Genomic DNA, 27,028 nt, shown 5'->3' with positions numbered 1-27,028 from the left:
CACGTGATAATCCCTTAACCACGGAAACCGAGCATAGAGTGGGTCATTTCTCCTCCCATTTTGCTCTCCCTATAAGCGTTCCCGAAGAAGACAAAAATGTAACACAGTGTTCCCTCCCGGGATCGAACCGGAGACCTTGCGCGTGTAAGGCGCACGTGATAATCACTAAACCACGGAAACCGGGCATAGAGTGGGTCATTTCTCCTCCCATTTTGCTCTCCGTATATGCGTTCCCGAAGAAGACAAAAATGTAAGACAGTGTTCCCTCCCGGGATCGAACCGGATACCTTGCGCGTGTAAGGCGCACGTGATAATCACTTAACCACGGAAACCGAGCATAGAGTGGGTCATTTCTCCTCCCATTTTGCTCTCCGTATATGCGTTCCCGAAGAAGACAAAAATGTAACACAGTGTTCCCTCCCGGGATCGAACCGAATACCTTGCGCGTGTAAGGCGCACGTGATAATCACTTAACCACGGAAACCGAGCATAGAGTGGGTCATTTCTCCTCCCATTTTGCTCTCCGTATATGCGTTCCCGAAGAAGACAAAAATGTAAGACAGTGTTCCCTCCCGGGATCGAACCGTATACCTTGCGCGTGTAAGGCGCACGTGATAATCACTTAACCACGGAAACCGAGCATGGAGTGGGTCATTTCTCCTCCCATTTTGCTCTCCGTATATGCGTTCCCGAAGAAGACAAAAATGTAAGACAGTGTTCCCTCCCGGGATCGAACCGAATACCTTGCGCGTGTAAGGCGCACGTGATAATCACTTAACCACGGAAACCGAGCATAGTGTGGGTCATTTCTCCTCCCATTTTGCTATCCGTATACGCGTTCCCGAAGAAGACAAAAATGTAAGACAGTGTTCCCTCCCGGGATCGAACCGAATACCTTGCGCGTGTAAGGCGCACGTGATAATCACCTAACCACGGAAACCGAGCATGGAGTGGGTCATTTCTCCTCCCATTTTGCTCTCCGTATATGCATTCCCGAAGAAGACAAAAATGTAAGACAGTGTTCCCTCCCGGGATCGAACCGAATACCTTGCGCGTGTAAGGCGCACGTGATAATCACTTAAACACGGAAACGGAGCATAGAGTGGGTCATTTCTCCTCCCATTTTGCTCTCCGTATATGCGTTCCCGACGAAGACAAAAATGTAACACAGTGTTCCCTTCCGGGATCGAACCGAATACCTTGCGCGTGTAAGGCGCACGTGATAATCCCTTAACCACGGAAACCGAGCATAGAGTGGGTCATTTCTCCTCCCATTTTGCTCTCCGTATATGCGTTCCCGAAGAAGACAAAAATGTAACACAGTGTTCCCTCCCGGGATCGAACCGAATACCTTGCGCGTGTAAGGCGCACGTGATAATCACTTAACCACGGAAACCGAGCATGGAGTGGGTCATTTCTCCTCCCATTTTGCTCTCCGTATATGCGTTCCCGAAGAAGACAAAAATGTAACCCAGTGTTCCCACCCGGGATCGAACCGAATACCTTGCGCGTATAAGGCGCACGTGATAATCACTTAACCACGGAAACCGAGCATGGAGGGGGTCATTTCTCCTCCCATTTTGCTCTCCGTATATGCGTTCCCGAAGAAGACAAAAATGTAACACAGTCTTCCCTCCCGGGATCGAACCGAATACCTTGCGCGTGTAAGGCGCACGTGATAATCACTTAACCACGGAAACCGAGCATAGAGTGGGTCGTTTCTCCTCCCATTTTGCTCTCCGTATATGCGTTCCCGAAGAAGACAAAAATGTAACACAGCGTTCCCTCCCAGAATCGAACCGGAGACCTTGCGCGTGTAAGGCGCACGTGATAATCACTAACCCACGGAAACCGAGCACAGAGTGGGTCATTTCTTCTCCCATTTTGCTCTCCGTATATGCGTTCCCGAAGAAGACAAAAATGTAACGCAGTGTTCCCTCCCGGAATCGAACCGGAGACCTTGCGCGTGTAAGGCGCACGTGATAATCACTAAACCACGGAAACCGGGCATAGAGTGGGTCATTTCTCCTCCCATTTTGCTCTCCGTATATGCGTTCCCGACGAAGACAAAAATGTAAGACAGTGTTCCCTCCCGGGATCGAACCGGATACCTTTTCGTGTAAGGCGCACGTGATAATCACTAACCCACGGAAACCGAGCATAGAGTGTGTCATTTCTTCTCCCATTTTGCTCTCCGTATGTGCGTTCCCGAAGAAGACAAAAATGTAAGACAGTGTTCCCTCCCGGGATCGAACCGAATACCTTGCGCGTATAAGGCGCACGTGATAATCACTTAACCACGGAAACCGAGCATGGAGGGGGTCATTTCTCCTCCCATTTTGCTCTCCGTATATGCGTTCCCGAAGAAGACAAAAATGTAACACAGTCTTCCCTCCCGGGATCGAACCGAATACCTTGCGCGTGTAAGGCGCACGTGATAATCACTTAACCACGGAAACCGAGCATAGAGTGGGTCGTTTCTCCTCCCATTTTGCTCTCCGTATATGCGTTCCCGACGAAGACAAAAATGTAAGACAGTGTTCCCTCCCGGGATCGAACCGGATACCTTGTGCGTGTAAGGCGCACGTGATAATCACTTAAGCACGGAACCCGGGCATAGAGTGGGTCATTTCTCCTCCCATTTTGCTCTCCGTATATGCGTTCCCGAAGAAGACAAAAATGTAAGACAGTGTTCCCTCCCGGGATCGAACCGGATACCTTGTGCGTGTAAGGCGCACGTGATAATCACTAACCCACGGAAACCGAGCACAGAGTGGGTCATTTCTTCTCCCATTTTGTTCTCCGTATATGCGTTCCCGAAGAAGACAAAAATGTAACGCAGTGTTCCCTCCCGGAATCGAACCGGAGACCTTGCGCGTGTAAGGCGCACGTGATAATCACTAAACCACGGAAACCGGGCATAGAGTGGGTCATTTCTCCTCCCATTTTGCTCTCCGTATATGCGTTCCCGACGAAGACAAAAATGTAAGACAGTGTTCCCTCCCGGGATCGAACCGGATACCTTGTGCGTGTAAGGCGCACGTGATAATCACTAACCCACGGAAACCGAGCATAGAGTGTGTCATTTCTTCTCCCATTTTGCTCTCCGTATGTGCGTTCCCGAAGAAGACAAAAATGTAACACAGTGTTCCCTCCCGGGATCGAACCGGAGACCTTGCGCGTGTAAGGCGCACGTGATAATCACTAAACCACGGAAACCGGGCATATAGTGGGTCATTTCTCCTCCCATTTTGCTCTCCGTATATGCGTTCCCGACGAAGACAAAAATGTAATTCAGTGTTCCCTCCCGGGATCGAACCGGAGACCTTGCGCGTGTAAGGCGCACGTGATAATCACTAAACCACGGAAACCGGGCATAGAGTGGGTCATTTCTCCTCCCATTTTGCTCTCCGTATATGCGTTCCCGAAAAAGACAAAAATGTAACACAGTGTTCCCTCCCGGGATCGAACCGAACACCTTGCGCGTGTAAGGCGCACGTGATAATCACTAAACCACGGAAACTGAGCATAGAGTGGGTCATTTCACCTCCCATTTTGCTCTCCGTATATGCGTTCCCAAAGAAGACAAAAATGTAAGACAATGTTCCCTCCCGGGATCGAACCGGATACCTTGTGCGTGTAAGGCGCACGTGATAATCACTAAACCACGGAAACTGAGCATAGAGTGGGTCATTTCTCCTCCCATTTTGCTCTCCGTATATGCGTTCCCGAAGAAGACAAAAATGTAAGACAGTGTTCCCTCCCGGGATCGAACCGGAGACCTTGCGCGTGTAAGGCGCACGTGATAATCACTAAACTACGGAAACCGAGCATAGAGTGGGTCATTTCTCCTCCCATTTTGCTCTCCGTATATGCGTTCCCGAAGAAGACAAAAATGTAAGACAGTGTTCCCTCCCGGGATCGAACCGGATACCTTGTGCGTGTAAGGCGCACGTGATAATCACTTAACCACGGAAACCGAGCATAGAGTGGGTCATTTCTCCTCCCATTTTGCTCTCCGTATATGCGTTCCCGACGAAGACAAAAATGTAAGACAGTGTTCCCTCCCGGGATCGAACCGGATACCTTGTGCGTGTAAGGCGCACGCGATAATCACTAACCCACGGAAACCAAGCATAGAGTGTGTCATTTCTTCTCCCATTTTGCTCTCCGTATATGCGTTCCCGAAGAAGACAAAAATGTAACACAGTGTTCCCTCCCGGGATCGAACCGGAGACCTTGAGCGTGTACGGCGCACGTGATAATCACTAAACCACGGAAACCGGGCATAGAGTGGGTCATTTCTCCTCCCATTTTGCTCTCCGTATATGCGTTCCCGACGAAGACAAAAATGTAATACAGTGTTCCCTCCCGGGATCGAACCGGAGACCTTGCGCGTGTAAGGCGCACGTGATAATCACTAAACCACGGAAACCGGGCATAGAGTGGGTCATTTCTCCTCCCATTTTGCTCTCCGTATATGCGTTCCCGAAGAAGACAAAAATGTAACACAGTGTTCCCTCCCGGGATCGAACCGAATACCTTGCGCGTGTAAGGCGCACGTGATAATCACTAAACCACGGAAACTGAGCATAGAGTGGGTCATTTCACCTCCCATTTTGCTCTCCGTATATGCGTTCCCGAAGAAGACAAAAATGTAAGACAGTGTTCCCTCCCGGGATCGAACCGGATACCTTGTGCGTGTAAGGCGCACGTTATAATCACTAAACCACGGAAACTGAGCATAGAGTGGGTCATTTCTCCTCCCATTTTGCTCTCCGTATATGCGTTCCCGAAGAAGACAAAAATGTAAGACAGTGTTCCCTCCCGGGATCGAACCGGAGACCTTGCGCGTGTAAGGCGCACGTGATAATCACTAAACCACGGAAACCGAGCATAGTGTGGGTCATTTCTCCTTCCATTTCGCTCTCCATATATGCGTTCCCGAAGAAGACAAAAATGTAAGACAGTGTTCCCTCCCGGGATCGAACCGGATACTTTGTGCGTGTAAGGCGCACGTGATAATCACTTAACCACGGAAACCGAGCATAGAGTGGGTCATTTCTCCTCCCATTTTGCTCTCCGTATATGCATTCCCGAAGAAGACAAAAATGTAACACAGTGTTCCCTCCCGGGATCGAACCGGAGACCTTGCGCGTGTAAGGCGCACGTGATAATCACTAAACCACGGAAACCGAGCATAGAGTGGGTCATTTCTCCTCCCATTTTGCTCTCCGTATATGCGTTCCCGAAGAAGACAAAAATGTAAGACAGTGTTCCCTCCCGGGATCGAACCGGATACCTTGTGCGTGTAAGGCGCAGGTGATAATCACTAAACCACGGAAACCGGGCATATAGTGGGTCATTTCTCCTCCCATTTTGCTCTCCGTATATGCGTTCCCGACGAAGACAAAAATGTAATACAGTGTTCCCTCCCGGGATCGAACCGGAGACCTTGCGCGTGTAAGGCGCACGTGATAATCACTAAACCACGGAAACCGGCAATAGAGTGGGTCATTTCTCCTCCCATTTTGCTCTCCGTATATGCGTTCCCGAAGAAGACAAAAATGTAACACAGTGTTCCCTCCCGGGATCGAACCGAATACCTTGCGCGTGTAAGGCGCACGTGATAATCACTAAACCACGGAAACTGAGCATAGAGTGAGTCATTTCACCTCCCATTTTGCTCTCCGTATATGCGTTCCCAAAGAAGACAAAAATGTAAGACAGTGTTCCCTCCCGGGATCGAACCGGATACCTTGTGCGTGTAAGGCGCACGTGATAATCACTAAACCACGGAAACTGAGCATAGAGTGGGTCATTTCTCCTCCCATTTTGCTCTCCGTATATGCGTTCCCGAAGAAGACAAAAATGTAAGACAGTGTTCCCTCCCGGGATCGAACCGGAGACCTTGCGCGTGTAAGGCGCACGTGATAATCACTAAACCACGGAAACCGAGCATAGAGTGGGTCATTTCTCCTCCCATTTTGCTCTCCGTATATGCGTTCCCGAAGAAGACAAAAATGTAAGACAGTGTTCCCTCCCGGGATCGAACCGGATACCTTGTGCGTGTAAGGCGCACGTGATAATCACCTAACCACGGAAACCGAGCATAGAGTGGGTCATTTCTCCTCCCATTTTGCTCTCCGTATATGCGTTCCCGACGAAGACAAAAATGTAAGACAGTGTTCCCTCCCGGGATCGAACCGGATACCTTGTGTGTGTAAGGCGCACGTCATAATCACTAACCCACGGAAACCAAGCATAGAGTGTGTCATTTCTTCTCCCATTTTGCTCTCCGTATATGCGTTCCCGAAGAAGACAAAAATGTAACACAGTGTTCCCTCCCGGGATCGAACCGGAGACCTTGCGCGTGTAAGGCGCACGTGATAATCAATAAACCACGGAAACCGGGCATAGAGTGGGTCATTTCTCCTCCCATTTTGCTCTCCGTATATGCGTTCCCGACGAAGACAAAAATGTAATACAGTGTTCCCTCCCGGGATCGAACCGGAGACCTTGCGCGTGTAAGGCGCACGTGATAATCACTAAACCACGGAAACCGGGCATAGAGTGGGTCATTTCTCCTCCCATTTTGCTCTCCGTATATGCGTTCCCGAAGAAGACAAAAATGTAACACAGTGTTCCCTCCCGGGATCGAACCGAATACCTTGCGCGTGTAAGGCGCACGTGATAATCACTAAACCACGGAAACTGAGCATAGAGTGGGTCCTTTCACCTCCCATTTTGCTCTCCGTATATGCGTTCCCGAAGAAGACAAAAATGTAAGACAGTGTTCCCTCCCGGGATCGAACCGGATACCTTGTGCGTGTAAGGCGCACGTGATAATCACTAAACCACGGAAACTGAGCATAGAGTGGGTCATTTCTCCTCCCATTTTGCTCTCCGTATATGCGTTCCCGAAGAAGACAAAAATGTAAGACAGTGTTCCCTCCCGGGATGGAACAGGAGACCTTGCGCGTGTAAGGCGCACGTGATAATCACTAAACCACGGAAACCGAGCATAGTGTGGGTCATTTCTCCTTCCATTTTGCTCTCCGTATATGCGTTCCCGAAGAAGACAAAAATGTAAGACAGTGTTCCCTCCCGGGATCGAACCGAATACCTTGCGCGTGTAAGGCGCACGTGATAATCACTTAACCACGGAAACCGAGCATAGTGTGGGTCATTTCTCCTCCCATTTTGCTATCCGTATACGCGTTCCCGAAGAAGACAAAAATGTAAGACAGTGTTCCCTCCCGGGATCGAACCGAATACCTTGCGCGTGTAAGGCGCACGTGATAATCACCTAACCACGGAAACCGAGCATGGAGTGGGTCATTTCTCCTCCCATTTTGCTCTCCGTATATGCGTTCCCGAAGAAGACAAAAATGTAAGACAGTGTTCCCTCCCGGGATCGAACCGAATACCTTGCGCGTGTAAGGCGCACGTGATAATCACTTAAACACGGAAACGGAGCATAGAGTGGGTCATTTCTCCTCCCATTTTGCTCTCCGTATATGCGTTCCCGACGAAGACAAAAATGTAACACAGTGTTCCCTTCCGGGATCGAACCGAATACCTTGCGCGTGTAAGGCGCACGTGATAATCCCTTAACCACGGAAACCGAGCATAGAGTGGGTCATTTCTCCTCCCATTTTGCTCTCCGTATATGCGTTCCCGAAGAAGACAAAAATGTAACACAGTGTTCCCTCCCGGGATCGAACCGGAGACCTTGCGCGTGTAAGGCGCACGTGATAATCACTAAACCACGGAAACCGGGCATAGAGTGGGTCATTTCTCCTCCCATTTTGCTCTCCGCATATGCGTTCCCGAAGAAGACAAAAATGTAAGACAGTGTTCCCTCCCGGGATCGAACCGGATACCTTGTGCGTGTAAGGCGCACGTGATAATCACTTAACCACGGAAACCGAGCATAGAGTTGGTCATTTCTCCTCCCATTTTGCTCTCCGTATATGCGTTCCCGAAGAAGACAAAAATGTAACACAGTGTTCCCTCCCGGGATCGAACCGAATACCTTGCGCGTGTAAGGCGCACGTGATAATCACTTAACCACGGAAACCGAGCATGGAGTGGGTCATTTCTCCTCCCATTTTGCTCTCCGTATATGCGTTCCCGAAGAAGACAAAAATGTAACCCAGTGTTCCCACCCGGGATCGAACCGAATACCTTGCGCGTATAAGGCGCACGTGATAATCACTTAACCACGGAAACCGAGCATGGAGGGGGTCATTTCTCCTCCCATTTTGCTCTCCGTATATGCGTTCCCGAAGAAGACAAAAATGTAACACAGTCTTCCCTCCCGGGATCGAACCGAATACCTTGCGCGTGTAAGGCGCACGTGATAATCACTTAACCACGGAAACCGAGCATAGAGTGGGTCGTTTCTCCTCCCATTTTGCTCTCCGTATATGCGTTCCCGAAGAAGACAAAAATGTAACACAGCGTTCCCTCCCAGAATCGAACCGGAGACCTTGCGCGTGTAAGGCGCACGTGATAATCACTAACCCACGGAAACCGAGCACAGAGTGGGTCATTTCTTCTCCCATTTTGCTCTCCGTATATGCGTTCCCGAAGAAGACAAAAATGTAACGCAGTGTTCCCTCCCGGAATCGAACCGGAGACCTTGCGCGTGTAAGGCGCACGTGATAATCACTAAACCACGGAAACCGGGCATAGAGTGGGTCATTTCTCCTCCCATTTTGCTCTCCGTATATGCGTTCCCGACGAAGACAAAAATGTAAGACAGTGTTCCCTCCCGGGATCGAACCGGATACCTTTTCGTGTAAGGCGCACGTGATAATCACTAACCCACGGAAACCGAGCATGGAGGGGGTCATTTCTCCTCCCATTTTGCTCTCCGTATATGCGTTCCCGAAGAAGACAAAAATGTAACACAGTCTTCCCTCCCGGGATCGAACCGAATACCTTGCGCGTGTAAGGCGCACGTGATAATCACTTAACCACGGAAACCGAGCATAGAGTGGGTCGTTTCTCCTCCCATTTTGCTCTCCGTATATGCGTTCCCGACGAAGACAAAAATGTAAGACAGTGTTCCCTCCCGGGATCGAAGCGGATACCTTGTGCGTGTAAGGCGCACGTGATAATCACTTAACCACGGAAACCGGGCATAGAGTGGGTCATTTCTCCTCCCATTTTGCTCTCCGTATATGCGTTCCCGAAGAAGACAAAAATGTAAGACAGTGTTCCCTCCGGGATCGAACCGGATACCTTGTGCGTGTAAGGCGCACGTGATAATCACTAACCCACGGAAACCGAGCACAGAGTGGGTCATTTCTTCTCCCATTTTGTTCTCCGTATATGCGTTCCCGAAGAAGACAAAAATGTAACGCAGTGTTCCCTCCCGGAATCGAACCGGAGACCTTGCGCGTGTAAGGCGCACGTGATAATCACTAAACCACGGAAACCGGGCATAGAGTGGGTCATTTCTCCTCCCATTTTGCTCTCCGTATATGCGTTCCCGACGAAGACAAAAATGTAAGACAGTGTTCCCTCCCGGGATCGAACCGGATACCTTGTGCGTGTAAGGCGCACGTGATAATCACTAACCCACGGAAACCGAGCATAGAGTGTGTCATTTCTTCTCCCATTTTGCTCTCCGTATGTGCGTTCCCGAAGAAGACAAAAATGTAACACAGTGTTCCCTCCCGGGATCGAACCGGAGACCTTGCGCGTGTAAGGCGCACGTGATAATCACTAAACCACGGAAACCGGGCATATAGTGGGTCATTTCTCCTCCCATTTTGCTCTCCGTATATGCGTTCCCGACGAAGACAAAAATGTAATACAGTGTTCCCTCCCGGGATCGAACCGGAGACCTTGCGCGTGTAAGGCGCACGTGATAATCACTAAACCACGGAAACCGGGCATAGAGTGGGTCATTTCTCCTCCCATTTTGCTCTCCGTATATGCGTTCCCGAAAAAGACAAAAATGTAACACAGTGTTCCCTCCCGGGATCGAACCGAACACCTTGCGCGTGTAAGGCGCACGTGATAATCACTAAACCACGGAAACTGAGCATAGAGTGGGTCATTTCACCTCCCATTTTGCTCTCCGTATATGCGTTCCCAAAGAAGACAAAAATGTAAGACAATGTTCCCTCCCGGGATCGAACCGGATACCTTGTGCGTGTAAGGCGCACGTGATAATCACTAAACCACGGAAACTGAGCATAGAGTGGGTCATTTCTCCTCCCATTTTGCTCTCCGTATATGCGTTCCCGAAGAAGACAAAAATGTAAGACAGTGTTCCCTCCCGGGATCGAACCGGATACCTTGTGCGTGTAAGGCGCACGTGATAATCACTTAACCACGGAAACCGAGCATAGAGTGGGTCATTTCTCCTCCCATTTTGCTCTCCGTATATGCGTTCCCGACGAAGACAAAAATGTAAGACAGTGTTCCCTCCCGGGATCGAACCGGATACCTTGTGCGTGTAAGGCGCACGTGATAATCACTAACCCACGGAAACCAAGCATAGAGTGTGTCATTTCTTCTCCCATTTTGCTCTCCGTATATGCGTTCCCGAAGAAGACAAAAATGTAACACAGTGTTCCCTCCCGGGATCGAACCGGAGACCTTGCGCGTGTACGGCGCACGTGATAATCACTAAACCACGGAAACCGGGCATAGAGTGGGTCATTTCTCCTCCCATTTTGCTGTCCGTATATGCGTTCCCGACGAAGACAAAAATGTAATACAGTGTTCCCTCCCGGGATCGAACCGGAGACCTTGCGCGTGTAAGGCGCACGTGATAATCACTAAACCACGGAAACCGGGCATAGAGTGGGTCATTTCTCCTCCCATTTTGCTCTCCGTATATGCGTTCCCGAAGAAGACAAAAATGTAACACAGTGTTCCCTCCCGGGATCGAACCGAATACCTTGCGCGTGTAAGGCGCACGTGATAATCACTAAACCACGGAAACTGAGCATAGAGTGGGTCATTTCACCTCCCATTTTGCTCTCCGTATATGCGTTCCCGAAGAAGACAAAAATGTAAGACAGTGTTCCCTCCCGGGATCGAACCGGATACCTTGTGCATGTAAGGCGCACGTTATAATCACTAAACCACGGAAACTGAGCATAGAGTGGGTCATTTCTCCTCCCATTTTGCTCTCCGTATATGCGTTCCCGAAGAAGACAAAAATGTAAGACAGTGTTCCCTCCCGGGATCGAACCGGAGACCTTGCGCGTGTAAGGCGCACGTGATAATCACTAAACCACGGAAACCGAGCATAGTGTGGGTCATTTCTCCTTCCATTTCGCTCTCCATATATGCGTTCCCGAAGAAGACAAAAATGTAAGACAGTGTTCCCTCCCGGGATCGAACCGGATACTTTGTGCGTGTAAGGCGCACGTGATAATCACTTAACCACGGAAACCGAGCATAGAGTGGGTCATTTCTCCTCCCATTTTGCTCTCCGTATATGCATTCCCGAAGAAGACAAAAATGTAACACAGTGTTCCCTCCCGGGATCGAACCGGAGACCTTGCGCGTGTAAGGCGCACGTGATAATCACTAAACCACGGAAACCGAGCATAGAGTGGGTCATTTCTCCTCCCATTTTGCTCTCCGTATATGCGTTCCCGAAGAAGACAAAAATGTAAGACAGTGTTCCCTCCCGGGATCGAACCGGATACCTTGTGCGTGTAAGGCGCACGTGATAATCACTAAACCACGGAAACCGGGCATATAGTGGGTCATTTCTCCTCCCATTTTGCTCTCCGTATATGCGTTCCCGACGAAGACAAAAATGTAATACAGTGTTCCCTCCCGGGATCGAACCGGAGACCTTGCGCGTGTAAGGCGCACGTGATAATCACTAAACCACGGAAACCGGCAATAGAGTGGGTCATTTCTCCTCCCATTTTGCTCTCCGTATATGCGTTCCCGAAGAAGACAAAAATGTAACACATTGTTCCCTCCCGGGATCGAACCGAATACCTTGCGCGTGTAAGGCGCACGTGATAATCACTAAACCACGGAAACTGAGCATAGAGTGAGTCATTTCACCTCCCATTTTGCTCTCCGTATATGCGTTCCCAAAGAAGACAAAAATGTAAGACAGTGTTCCCTCCCGGGATCGAACCGGATACCTTGTGCGTGTAAGGCGCACGTGATAATCACTAAACCACGGAAACTGAGCATAGAGTGGGTCATTTCTCCTCCCATTTTGCTCTCCGTATATGCGTTCCCGAAGAAGACAAAAATGTAAGACAGTGTTCCCTCCCGGGATCGAACCGGAGACCTTGCGCGTGTAAGGCGCACGTGATAATCACTAAACCACGGAAACCGAGCATAGAGTGGGTCATTTCTCCTCCCATTTTGCTCTCCGTATATGCGTTCCCGAAGAAGACAAAAATGTAAGACAGTGTTCCCTCCCGGGATCGAACCGGATACCTTGTGCGTGTAAGGCGCACGTGATAATCACCTAACCACGGAAACCGAGCATAGAGTGGGTCATTTCTCCTCCCATTTTGCTCTCCGTATATGCGTTCCCGACGAAGACAAAAATGTAAGACAGTGTTCCCTCCCGGGATCGAACCGGATACCTTGTGTGTGTAAGGCGCACGTGATAATCACTAACCCACGGAAACCAAGCATAGAGTGTGTCATTTCTTCTCCCATTTTGCTCTCCGTATATGCGTTCCCGAAGAAGACAAAAATGTAACACAGTGTTCCCTCCCGGGATCGAACCGGAGACCTTGCGCGTGTAAGGCGCACGTGATAATCAATAAACCACGGAAACCGGGCATAGAGTGGGTCATTTCTCCTCCCATTTTGCTCTCCGTATATGCGTTCCCGACGAAGACAAAAATGTAATACAGTGTTCCCTCCCGGGATCGAACCGGAGACCTTGCGCGTGTAAGGCGCACGTGATAATCACTAAACCACGGAAACCGGGCATAGAGTGGGTCATTTCTCCTCCCATTTTGCTTTCCGTATATGCGTTCCCGAAGAAGACAAAAATGTAAGACAGTGTTCCCTCCCGGGATCGAACCGGATACCTTGTGCGTGTAAGGCGCACGTGATAATCACTAAACCACGGAAACCGGGCATATAGTGGGTCATTTCTCCTCCCATTTTGCTCTCCGTATATGCGTTCCCGACGAAGACAAAAATGTAATACAGTGTTCCCTCCCGGGATCGAACCGGAGACCTTGCGCGTGTAAGGCGCACGTGATAATCACTAAACCACGGAAACCGGCAATAGAGTGGGTCATTTCTCCTCCCATTTTGCTCTCCGTATATGCGTTCCCGAAGAAGACAAAAATGTAACACAGTGTTCCCTCCCGGGATCGAACCGAATACCTTGCGCGTGTAAGGCGCACGTGATAATCACTAAACCACGGAAACTGAGCATAGAGTGAGTCATTTCACCTCCCATTTTGCTCTCCGTATATGCGTTCCCAAAGAAGACAAAAATGTAAGACAGTGTTCCCTCCCGGGATCGAACCGGATACCTTGTGCGTGTAAGGCGCACGTGATAATCACTAAACCACGGAAACTGAGCATAGAGTGGGTCATTTCTCCTCCCATTTTGCTCTCCGTATATGCGTTCCCGAAGAAGACAAAAATGTAAGACAGTGTTCCCTCCCGGGATCGAACCGGAGACCTTGCGCGTGTAAGGCGCACGTGATAATCACTAAACCACGGAAACCGAGCATAGAGTGGGTCATTTCTCCTCCCATTTTGCTCTCCGTATATGCGTTCCCGAAGAAGACAAAAATGTAAGACAGTGTTCCCTCCCGGGATCGAACCGGATACCTTGTGCGTGTAAGGCGCACGTGATAATCACCTAACCACGGAAACCGAGCATAGAGTGGGTCATTTCTCCTCCCATTTTGCTCTCCGTATATGCGTTCCCGACGAAGACAAAAATGTAAGACAGTGTTCCCTCCCGGGATCGAACCGGATACCTTGTGTGTGTAAGGCGCACGTGATAATCACTAACCCACGGAAACCAAGCATAGAGTGTGTCATTTCTTCTCCCATTTTGCTCTCCGTATATGCGTTCCCGAAGAAGACAAAAATGTAACACAGTGTTCCCTCCCGGGATCGAACCGGAGACCTTGCGCGTGTAAGGCGCACGTGATAATCAATAAACCACGGAAACCGGGCATAGAGTGGGTCATTTCTCCTCCCATTTTGCTCTCCGTATATGCGTTCCCGACGAAGACAAAAATGTAATACAGTGTTCCCTCCCGGGATCGAACCGGAGACCTTGCGCGTGTAAGGCGCACGTGATAATCACTAAACCACGGAAACCGGGCATAGAGTGGGTCATTTCTCCTCCCATTTTGCTCTCCGTATATGCGTTCCCGAAGAAGACAAAAATGTAACACAGTGTTCCCTCCCGGGATCGAACCGAATACCTTGCGCGTGTAAGGCGCACGTGATAATCACTAAACCACGGAAACTGAGCATAGAGTGGGTCCTTTCACCTCCCATTTTGCTCTCCGTATATGCGTTCCCGAAGAAGACAAAAATGTAAGACAGTGTTCCCTCCCGGGATCGAACCGGATACCTTGTGCGTGTAAGGCGCACGTGATAATCACTAAACCACGGAAACTGAGCATAGAGTGGGTCATATCTCCTCCCATTTTGCTCTCCGTATATGCGTTCCCGAAGAAGACAAAAATGTAAGACAGTGTTCCCTCCCGGGATCGAACAGGAGACCTTGCGCGTGTAAGGCGCACGTGATAATCACTAAACCACGGAAACCGAGCATAGTGTGGGTCATTTCTCCTTCCATTTTGCTCTCCGTATATGCGTTCCCGAAGAAGACAAAAATGTAAGACAGTGTTCCCTCCCGGGATCGAACCGGATACTTTGTGCGTGTAAGGCGCACGTGATAATCACTAAACCACGGAAACCGAGCATAGAGTGGGTCATTTCTCCTCCCATTTTGCTCTCCGTATATGCGTTCCCGAAGAAGACAAAAATGTAAGACAGTGTTCCCTCCCGGGATCGAACAGGAGACCTTGCGCGTGTAAGGCGCACGTGATAATCACTTAACCACGGAAACCGAGCATAGAGTGGGTCATTTCTCCTCCCATTTTGCTCTCCGTATATGCGTTCCCGAAGAAGACAAAAATGTAACACAGTGTTCCCTCCCGGGATCGAACCGGAGACCTTGCGCGTGTAAGGCGCACGTGATAATCACTAAACCACGGAAACTGAGCATAGAGTGGGTCATTTCTCCTCCCATTTTGCTCTCCCTATATGCGTTCCCGAAGAAGACAAAAATGTAAGACAGTGTTCCCTCCCGGGATCGAACCGGATACTTTGTGCGTGTAAGGCGCACGTGATAATCACTAACCCACGGAAACCGAGCATAGAGTGTGTCATTTCTTCTCCCATTTTGCTCTCCGTATATGCGTTCCCGAAGAAGACAAAAATGTAACACAGTGTTCCCTCCCGGGATCGAACCGGAGACCTTGCGCGTGTAAGGCGCACCTGATAATCACTAAACCACGGAAACCGGGCATAGAGTGGGTCATTTCTCCTCCCATTTTGCTCTCCGTATATGCGTTCCCGAAGAAGACAAAAATGTAACACAGTGTTCCCTCCCGGGATCGAACCGAATACCTTGCGCGTGTAAGGCGCACGTGATAATCACTAAACCACGGAAACTGAGCATAGAGTGGGTCATTTCACCTCCCATTTTGCTCTCCGTATATGCGTTCCCGAAGAAGACAAAAATGTAACACAGTGTTCCCTCCCGGGATCGAACCGGATACCTTGTGCGTGTAAGGCGCACGTGATAATCACTAAACCACGGAAACTGAGCATAGAGTGGGTCATTTCTCCTCCCATTTTGCTCTCCGTATATGCGTTCCCGAAGAAGACAAAAATGTAAGACAGTGTTCCCTCCCGGGATCGAACCGGAGACCTTGCGCGTGTAAGGCGCACGTGATAATCACTAAACCACGGAAACCGAGCATAGTGTGGGTCATTTCTCCTTCCATTTTGCTCTCCGTATATGCGTTCCCGAAGAAGACAAAAATGTAAGACAGTGTTCCCTCCCGGGATCGAACCGGATACCTTGTGCGTGTAAGGCGCACGTGATAATCACTTAACCACGGAAACCGAGCATAGAGTGGGTCATTTCTCCTCCCATTTTGCTCTCCGTATATGCGTTCCCGAAGAAGACAAAAATGTAACACAGTGTTCCCTCCCGGGATCGAACCGGAGACCTTGCGCGTGTAAGGCGCACGTGATAATCACTAAACCTCGGAAACCGAGCATAGAGTGGGTCATTTCTCCTCCCATTTTGCTCTCCGTATATGCGTTCCCGAAGACGACAAAAATGTAAGACAGTGTTCCCTCCCGGGATCGAACCGGAGACCTTGCGCGTGTAAGGCGCACGTGATAATCACTAAACCACGGAAACCGAGCATAGAGTGGGTCATTTCTCCTCCCATTCTGCTCTCCGTATATGCGTTCCCGAAGAAGACAAAAATGTAAGACAGTGTTCCCTCCCGGGATCGAACCGGATACCTTGTGCGTGTAAGGCGCACGTGATAATCACTTAACCACGGAAACCGAGCATAGAGTGGGTCATTTCTCCTCCCATTTTGCTCTCCGTATATGCGTTCCCGAAGAGGACAAAAATGTTAGACAGCGTTCCCGCCCGGGATCGAACCGGATACCTTGCGCGTGTCAGGCCCCCTTTTTTTTCATTTAATACCGGTTTTTGGGAAAACATGCAGTTTCCACACATTACAATATCACAATTGCAATACAAAAAAGAAAGAAAAAAGTCACAGTGTACAACAAAGCCGTATGTCCATATTGGACAGGCGTTGTCAACTTAAAATTCCTTCATGGGATGCAGGATTTCTAGCCTCGACAGCCAATGCGGTACACATTCTATTTTCTGCATTTCAATAAATCGCGACACACATTCTTGAAAGTAAGCACGAGCTGGCCCAGCGTCAGGATCGCAATGGTACCCTGCCATACGATCCCGCCATATACAGTGGAGAGCATTCAACAAAACAGAGTCATAGGGAACCCCGTCGTCATCCTTAATGATACCTTGGAGGTCCATCGGTAGCTCTTTCTTCAGGGTTCGCTTTAGGACCTCCCAGAAAAAAACTTCCACCCAGGAACGTAGGTAAACATGATCTATAGTTTCGGGCTTCTCGCATATCAAGCAGTGCGACCCCCAAGGCACGAGACAACCCCGTTCCTCCATAAACGTCTTCATGGAGACCGTTCCGGTGTGTAGCTTAAAGAAGAAGGCCTTTACCCCTGGTGGCACCTGCATGTGTTTTGTTCGTTTAAGTACGTCCTGTCCTGGCTCTCCACTGTATATGGCTCTGTATAAGGGCACTGGGAAAACAATGTCTTACACATTTTTATACAATGTTTTCCTTTTCACTTCACAGGGGTAATCATTAGTAAAACTAACAGAAAGGAAGTGTACACTGTCGACCACTTTCTTGAAATACCCACGCAGCGTTCCCGTCATGCTTGCCGTGATAACAACATGTGCCAGCAAAGCGTTACTCAACCTGAGGTGACATACGGCGCGCAGAAAAGGATCGCGAACATCGCTAAAAAACAAAAATCGGTTTACAACTTGACGAACAAAAAGATGCGCCAGGCTCACACCCCCATCCTTCGCTCTTCTGAACCAATTTGTTCGGCTGCACCTTTCACATGTTGATCCCCAGATGAAAACCGCGAGCACTCTGTGCAGCCTTTGCACATTTACTCTAGAACAATAAAATGGTTGCAAGACGTAATATAACTTAGTAATAAAGAAACACGTTACAAACTGTCGCTCTTGCAAAAATGGACAGTTTAGTACTTTTCCATTTGTCTTATTTTTCATTCAGTTCATTGGTTTGGTTCCTCCAGTATTCGCCGTTGCTATTGTACCTGTCGAGGGGAACACTCAGATACATGGTTGGAATTTTCACCCAGTTCACGTTCGAGAAATATTCCGGTGCAGAAAACCAGTCCCCGTGCCACAGCCCGAGCGATTTGCCCCAGTTTACTCTGATACCCGTTACGGCACAGAAATGTTTTACTACAGATATTGTTTCTGTTACACTCGGTTTGTCAGTGCAACACACTGCAATTTCATCTGCATATGCTGGCAACTTCACTTCGGTCGCTGCCAATCTGAAACCACGTATTCCGCCATTTTCATTAATTGCTGCACACATTGCTTCTACGTAGATAGCAAATAACAGCGGACTGAGGGGGCAGCCTTGGCGCGCTGAACGCATGATGGTAATGGGGGCTCCCGAGACTTATTAACAATTAATCTTGTTGTGCAGTTCTGGTACGCCAATGCCTCGCCCTCAGTGATGATGGAACCGACGTTAACATGATCTAACATGGCAAACAAAATAACGTGAGTGACACAATCGAACGCTTTCTCGAGGTCGAGCTGAAGAACTGCAACTACGCCACCGGTAACGTAACAGCACTCGAGCACACATCGCATCTTATGGATGTTTAAAAAATAGTTCGTCCTTTGATGCCACAAGTTTGATGGTCTGCGACTATTTCCTTGATGACGCCGGCTAGCTAAAACGTTCATAAATATTTTATAATCCACGTTTGTTAGTGAAATTGGCCTGTAGGATGACACGAATCTGAGTTTGTCTATTTGATCGCTATTCGGTATTAGAATGGCGTGCGTTTTTCCAAACGAACGTGGTAATGATTTATTCTCGTATGCATCATCAAATACGTTTTCTAGGAAAAGCGCCAGCTGTCTTTTAAAAGTTTTATATAGACCCTTACATATATATTTCATTGATTACGAGAAACCGTTTGATTCTGTCGAAACCTCAGAAATCATGGAGGCATTAGGGAATCAGGGTGTAGACGAACCGTGTGTAAAAATACTGAAAGATATCTATAGCGGCTCCACAGCCACCATAGTTCTCCATTAAGCAAGCAACAAAATCCCAATAAAGAAAGGCGTCAGGCAGGGAGATACGATCTCTCCAATGCTATTCACAGCATGTTTACAGGAGGTATTCAGAGACTTGGATTGGGAAGAATTGGGGATAAAAGTTAATGGAGAGTACCTTAGCAACTTGCGATTCGCTGATGATATTGCCTTGCTTAGTAACTCAGGGGACCAATTCCAATGCATGCTCTCTGACCTGGAGAGGCAAAGCAGAAGAGTGGGTCTAAAAATTAATCTGCAGAAAACTAAAGTAATGTTTAACAGTCTCGGAAGAGAACAGGAATTTACAATAGGCAGCGAGGCACTGGAAGTCGTAAGGGAATACATCTACTTAGGGCAGGTAGTGACTGCGGATCCGGATCATGAGACGGAAATAATTAGGAGAATAAGAATGGGATGGGGTGCGTTTGGCAGGCATTCTCAGGTCATGAACAGCAGGTTGCCATTATCCCTCAAGAGAAAAGTATATAACAGCTGTGTCTTACCAGTACTCACCTACGGGGCAGAAACCTGGAGGCTTACGAAAAGAGTTCTACTCAAATTGAGGACGACGCAACGAGCTATGGAAAGAAGAATGATAGAAGGCATAAGAAAAGAGCAGATTGGGTGAGGGAACAAACGCGAGTAAATGACATCCTAGTTGAAATCAAGAAAAAGAAATGGGCATGGGCAGGACATGTAATGAGGAGGGAAGATAACCGATGGTCATTAAGGGTTACGGACTGGATCCCAACGGAAGGGAAGCGTAGCAGGGGGCGGCAGAAAGTTAGGTGGGCGGATGAGATTAAGAAGTTTGCAGGAACGGCGTGGCCACAATTAGTACATGACCGGGGTTGTTGGAGAAATATTGGAGAGGCCTTTGCCCTGCAGTGGGCGTAACCAGGCTGATGATGATGATGATGATGATGATGATATAGACCCGCCCTTAGTGCATCAGGTCCCCGTGATTTACCCAAGTTCAAATCGTTGATTACCTTTTCGACTTCCCTCTCCATCATTTTTTCTTCTAATCGCTTTTAACGTCATCACTCAAACGTGGCATGCGATGCAGAAAATCTGCTTTAAAACCCTCACCATGCACTTCCTTAAGTGCGAAGAGCGACTGATAGTACTCAAAGAAGGCTTGACGAATGCTATCACTGTCTTCAACGACATTCCCGTTCACTAAGATCTGGTCGACATGGTTACTTCGTCCATACGCCTTCCGTAAACAGAGCACCCTTTTCCTGGGCGTCTCCCCTGCAGCTAGTGCATCTGCTCGTGCTCGCACGATGGCGCCTTGATAGCGTTCCTTGTCTAACAGTTCAAGTTGTTCTTTGACGTTTCGCACACCGTCTTTGTACGCACCAGGTGCTCTGCACTCAAGCTTTAGCAGCTGCTTACGCAGTGTTCTTAAGCCCTTTTCTTTCATATCCGTCTCAAATTTTTTACAACTTGGTCTTTCTATCGCTTTCATTTTAACCTTTTGTTTAAAACATTCCTACTTCTCGACGATTGTTCCCGCTGCATTACATTGAACTTGATTAACCGCATCCCGTACTACCTGTAAAAAGGGCTGGTCATTTAGTAACGAGGCATTCCTTTTCCACATATCCCAGTTAAATATATGCCTACTTTTCACTATAACTACGTTACATTTCAACAGGCAGTGATCAGGAAAAGACACTGGTACTACACCATAACCGTGGCACCTTGGAATTGTATCCAATGAAATGTAGATTCGGTCCAAACGCGCATGGCTGCTGCCCTGAAAAGATGTACAAGTCACTTGATGCCCCCCTTCCAGACACTCAAAAACATCGAGTTCATTTTCATTAATTAGATTTGACAACACTTCACCGCTTCTTTCACGCACACCAGCATTATTGACTCTGTCTCTAGCGCTCATTACACAATTAAAGTCTCTAACAGCATAACGCGCATATCGCACCGGACATACTGCGAAAGGTTGGAAAAGAAAAGCACACGCTCATCTACTGAATTCGGCGAATATACGCATAAGACACGGAACTCAGTATCACACATAACAATATCACAAAGAACAATCTGGCCTGACTGACACGAAAAAACACTTTGAATCTGCAGTCCAGGCAGCTTTTTCACAAGAAGAACGCACCCTCCAGCCATGCCTAACGCATGACTAACCACCGCAAAATACCTAGCTGTGAAACGTCGCACCATGCTGCCGGTCTCCGCCTCTCCTTAAACCTTAGTTTCCTGGACGGCTAGTACGTCTATGTCGTGGTCTGTGACCAACCGTAGGACCTGACTTTGCCTACGACTAGCCGCCAGCCGTCTCACGTTTAATGTGGCAATCCTAAGGGACGGTATTTGAGCCATCTTGATCTAAAAGAAAAGTAGGCCCGGAGCATGGTGCTTACCGCTCACGACTAGCCCTCGGCTAGCCGCTTTCGGGACCCCCCGGTTTGTTGGCGTCCTTAGGCGTGGCCGCTTCGTCGACAGGCTTCTTTTCAAGCGGTACGTTGGGCTTTGGCTTGTAGCCCATGCACCTCCCATGAGGCGCCTTCGTCGGCGGTCCATCGCTGGTACTGGTCGCCCGATCCTCGCAGTTCTACGTCTGGTCGTGAGTGCGCTTGACGGAAGCAGCAAGAGCCACCATATGGTCGCCATCGGTGACGCCCTCGTCCTGCTGCATTGCGGTCGCGTCGACAGGTGCGTCTTCACTGACACCTCCCGTCGCCTGCGCCTCTGTCGTAGCGTCCTGTTCTGCCCTACTCGGCTTCTGAATAGCCTCAGCCGCCTCGCTGTCCACCTCCAGAGTCATCGTCACAATACTTGTCGCTGTGGACACCAAGTCTCCGGTTCCTTTAGCGGCGTCCTCCGCCTCGGCCACGTCGATCACGTGCTCTGCCACCTCGTCAGTCGCTCGTGCGCCTGTCACAGCGGCATAGGACTTGACGCAGTCAGCGTCGACGTGGCCGAGGCGTTTGCACCTGTACTCTCGGCGGACATGTCCCGTGCCGTGACTGCGTAGGCACTGCATCGGTCGACCAGGAACGACGACCAAAGCCAACTCACCGCCGACGCGGATCTGATGAGGAAGGTCCTCCACCTTCACGCTGCCCTTCAGTTTGAGAAGGATGGTCCTGGTCGTTGACGTCTTGGTCCCCATGCCTTCCATGCGCCACCGCTCACGGCTCACCTCCTCCACCTTGCAAAAAGCCGCGAATGCCGTCCGGACGTCCTCGTCGGCAACGCCGTACAGCAACCAGTTAAGCCTTATCTTCACCTGCTGGTCCTGCGGGTCAACGATGACGCACCATCGTTCCTTAACTTGTAGTTCCTTAAGGCGCAGCATCCTTTTTGTGCCAGTCGCATCGCTGAGGGTCACTGCCCAGACGTGGCTGATTTGGTACGCCCCTATGCACACCCCGTCAGGAAGCAGTCCAGTCGGCAGAAGGGCGTCCCTGAAATCTTCCACCTTGTACGGTCTCGCACGTACAACACCGTGAAAAAACACGGTCTTAATCGCCACTTGTCCTTTAGGCAGTTGCGGCAAAATAAACCGCATAATCCTTGTCATCGGTGAGCTTGTTTCCACTGCCAAAAGTGGTCGCTGTCACTGCTCCACTGGAGCCCATGACAGACTCTGCTGACCGCTCAGCTCGGCTGCCGGAAGCAGAATGACTACACCACGGTTCTTTTTTTTTGTTTATAACCGGTTTTCAATATAACATTGCACATATAAATTTCACACTCATGACACAAATGCAAGCCTCTGGCAAAGGTGAAAAAAAGAAGGCAAGAAAAAAAAAGGGCGCAACAAAGCCATCCATTCGCATAGGACTGAGGTTGTCAAATTAAAATTCCTTCATGGCGGTGAGAGGGTCGAGCCTCGACAACCAAACCGGTACACACTGTTGCATTTTCTGCAGTTCAACAAATAGGGACATACACTCTCTGAAATATATACGTGCTGGCCGGGCGTCGGTGTCGCAATGGTACCCTGCCATGCGAGCCCGCCATATACAGTGGAGAGCATTCAACATAACAAAATCATACGGAACTCCGTCCTCATCTTTGATTGGCAGATACCTGATCCTTTGGGGGCCCACCGGTAACTCCTTCTCCAGCGTTCGCTTTAACACGTTCCATAAGAACACCACCGCTGAACAATGCAAGAAAACATGATCTATGTTCTCCGGCTTCTATCAGATTAGGCATTGCTATCCCCACGGCACAAGACAGCCTCGTTCTTCCACAAATGTTTTCACAAAGAGCGTTCCCGCGTGGAGCTTAAAAAAGAAGGCTTTTACCACTGGTGGCACCTGCATACGTTTCACTCGTTTAAGGACGTCCTGTCCTGTCCCTCCACTGTATATGGCTCTGTATAACGGTACTGGGAACACAATGTCGCAGACATCTTTATATAGTGCTTTCCTTTTCACATGACACAGATTATCGTTTGAAAAACGAACTGAAAGGAAACGCACACTGTCGGCCATTTCCTTAAGATAACCACGAAGTGTTCCGGTCATGCTTGCCGTACTAACAACATACGCAGGCAATGCGTCGCTCAACCTCAGCTGTCATATAGTGCGCAAAAAATGATCGCGCACATCGCGAAAGAGCAAAAAGCGGTTGCCAAGCTGTCGCACAAAAAGATGCTCCAAGCCCAGCCACCCTTCCGCCACGTGCCTGAACAGATTTTTTTGGATACACCTTTCCCAGGTAGAGCCCCAGATAAAAACCACGAACACTCTGTGCAGCTTTTGCACGTTTACCCTTGAACAGTACAACGTCTGCATGACGTACCACAACTTCGTAATAAAAAACATGTTACACAGAGTTACCTTTGCGAAAATGGACAGGTTGATACCTTTCCACCTTTCTGCTTTTTCTCTAGTTTCTTTTGCTTGCTTCATCCAGTATTCGTCGTTATTTTTGTAACTTTCCATGGGAACACCTAGATGCTTGGTGGTCGGGGTTTTCATCCGGTTCACATTTGCGAAATTGTCCGCGGCCGAATGCCACTCTCATTGCTACAAACCGAGGGACTTCCCCAGTTCACTCTACTGTCACACCATCACACCACAAAAAGTTTTCGCTACGCTTATCGTTTCCGTCACACTTTATTTGCTTGTACAACACACTGCGATATCATCTGCATATGCCAAGAGGTTGACTTTTGTGTGCCAAGCTATAACCGCGTATTTGATCATGTTCAGTTATGGCCAAACACATAGTTTCAATGTAAATTCCAAACAAAAGAGGACTGAGGGGGCAGCCCTGACGCAGAGAACGCATGACGTTAATGGGGGCCCCCAATGATTTATTCACAATTAAGCCTGTTGTGCAGTTCTGGTACACCAACGCCACTCCCTCAGTGATGATGGAACCAATATTAACGTGATCCAAAATGGCAAACAAAATATAATGCGAGACACGATCGAAGGCTTTCTCGAGGCCAAGCTGAAGCACAGCGACTCCGCCCAAGGTGACGTCACAGCACTCGAGCACGCACCGCATCGTGTGAATATTCGAAAAAAATTGACCTTCCTTTGATACCACACGTTTGGTGATCTGCGACAATTTCCTTTATTACACTTTGAAGTCTGGCTGCTAAAACATCCATGACAATTTTATAATCTGCATTAGTTAAAGATATTGGCCTGTAAGATGTCACTAGCCGAAGTTTCTCCACTTGATCACTCTTAGGGAGGAGTATAGTATGCGCTTTGCCAAAAGAAGGCGGCAAAGCTTCGTTCGCATACGCATCATTAAACAGCTGTGTTAGCAACGGCGACAGTTCCTCCTTGAAAACTTTATATAAACATGCGTCCAGGCCGTCAGGTCCAGGTGATTTGCCTTGATTCAAATAATTTGCCTTTTCAACTTCGCTTTCTGTTATTTTCTCTTGTAATCGTTCTTTTGTGTCGTCACCCAATCGCGGCATGCAACCGAGGAAGACCTTCTTAAACTCGTCTACATTCGCTTCTTGAAACGCAAAGAGTGACTTGTAATACTCTAAAAGCGCTTGGCCTATACTGTTACTGTCGTCGGCAGTTGTGCCGTTCCATAGAATCTTATCGACGTGATTCCTTCGACCTTGCGCTTTTTCAATGTCCAAGCGTCCTTTTAGTGGGCGTCTCCCCAGCTACTAATGCATTTGCTCTTGCGCGCCCAATCGCACTTTGATACCGTTCTTTGTCGAGCAGCTCGATTTTTTCTTTAATGGTTCGCACATCTTGTTTATACGCCCCTGGCTTTTCGCACTCAAGCGCTATCAGCTGCTTGAGTGTCTTTCCCAAGCCCCTTTCTTTAATTTCCTTCTCAAACTTTAAGCAGCTAGATCTTTCAAAGGCTTTCATTTTTACGCTTTGTTTGAACCCTTCCAATTTCTCTGCTATTATTTGACTATTTTCCTCACATACCTCCCTAACGGCCTCATGTACTGCCTCTACAAATGGTTCGTCTTTTAGTAGTAAGGCGTTAATTTTCTATAGGTCCCAATTAAAATCTCTCATCCTCTCCGTGCCTATGTGACGTTTCACCAAGCAGTGATCTGAGAATGATACTGGTGCCACAGAATAACTATGGCACTTTCGAATCATGTCTTGCGATATGTACTGTCGGCCAAAAAGGTAAACGGATCACGGCTTAGGTGGCTGGAGCGGCTGCGGGGCCACACCAGGGCGCTGCTATCTCGCTCCGCGCGCAGAAGGCGAGAGTGCTCCGAGTGAGGCCAGACTTCATCCTCTCTCTCACGTGGGGCCTTGTCACGCTTGATGATATTCTAGTGCGCCGTTTGGTTGCTCTCGTGCTGACGGTCGCGACGAAGGGGACCGTGTATCGCTGGCAGCCTAGCACATGGCGCTGTCGCACAGTAGCAGACGGCCGCGGGGCATCTAACCGCGGCACTGAGAAGGAACGAAGACTCGTTCTAATTGTTGTGCTTATCTTCACCTTATCTTTCATATTAGTGCAAGTCGCCGGCGTCCACCATTGCTCAATTTAGCCGTAACGGCGGCTATGGTGACGCGCGCACTTTCACGCCAGCGTGATAAGTTACATAATGTGGAAAGTTGGGCTAGTTGGTGATTAATCATCATACGCTGCCGGTGAAGCAGCGCACTCACACGGACACAGTGAAGACACACAAGAACCGCAGAGGACACACGCAGCGAGTATAATCTTTTCTTGTGTGGCTTCACTGTGTCCGTGTCCGCGCGCTGCTTCACAGGCAAGTAAATGTTGCAGGCGTCAAGCTTTACAGCGGGTACGGCTTTTCTCTCAAGATTAGTTTTCCGGCATTGGCTCCCGCAGTGGGTTTAATATTCATATCAGAGACGCCTCTGAAAACTTCTTTGACTAGCTAGTACAATGCGCAGGCCGTTACGTCACGTTACAAAAGTGCCGTCAGGAAGAGATGAGTGGGAAGACGAATCGGATACACTAGTCAGTCGTGAAAGTTTATTCACGGCTTGAAGGGGTCCTTAGTGCGATGAAAAGTTCCCGTCGACCACGATGACTTGGCTTAGTCACCTTGACATCGAGTCATAGAGCGCCGTCGCTATAGCTTCGGACGTCGCGCAGCGCTTCCCACTCTAACATATCACGCCAGCGTGAAAGGCCGCGCGTCACCGTAGCCACCATTTTTTTTTCAGTTTCAGTTCAGTTGATTATTCTTTAAATACAATGAATATGTAAGAGACAATATACAGACGAGGGTCCCAACGTCAAAACCTGCAACGGGACCCTGCGCCTGCTTGCGTCATGTTGCCTAAAATCGAGTAGCAATGGACGCCAGCGGCGTGCGCTAATATGAAAGATAAGATAAATATAAGCAAAACGTATCTGTATCCTAGCAAGTGGAGGCTCACAAATGCATGCTACAAGAATGCAGCAATAATTATCTTTTCTTTTTTTAATATTTATTTTAACATGCTTCCTCACTGTCATTTATACCCCTGTTACACTAGATGCTTTATTTTGAACAGCATTAGCATCGAATGACATTATTTGATTGCTACACAACGACACTTAATGCGATTAGAATCAAATTACTTTCACAATCGAATC

The sequence above is a fragment of the Dermacentor albipictus genome, unplaced genomic scaffold, assembly GCF_038994185.2.
Source record: "Dermacentor albipictus isolate Rhodes 1998 colony unplaced genomic scaffold, USDA_Dalb.pri_finalv2 scaffold_55, whole genome shotgun sequence".
Taxonomy (NCBI): Eukaryota; Metazoa; Arthropoda; class Arachnida; order Ixodida; family Ixodidae; genus Dermacentor; species Dermacentor albipictus.
Note: the sequence above shows the minus strand (reverse complement) of the source record.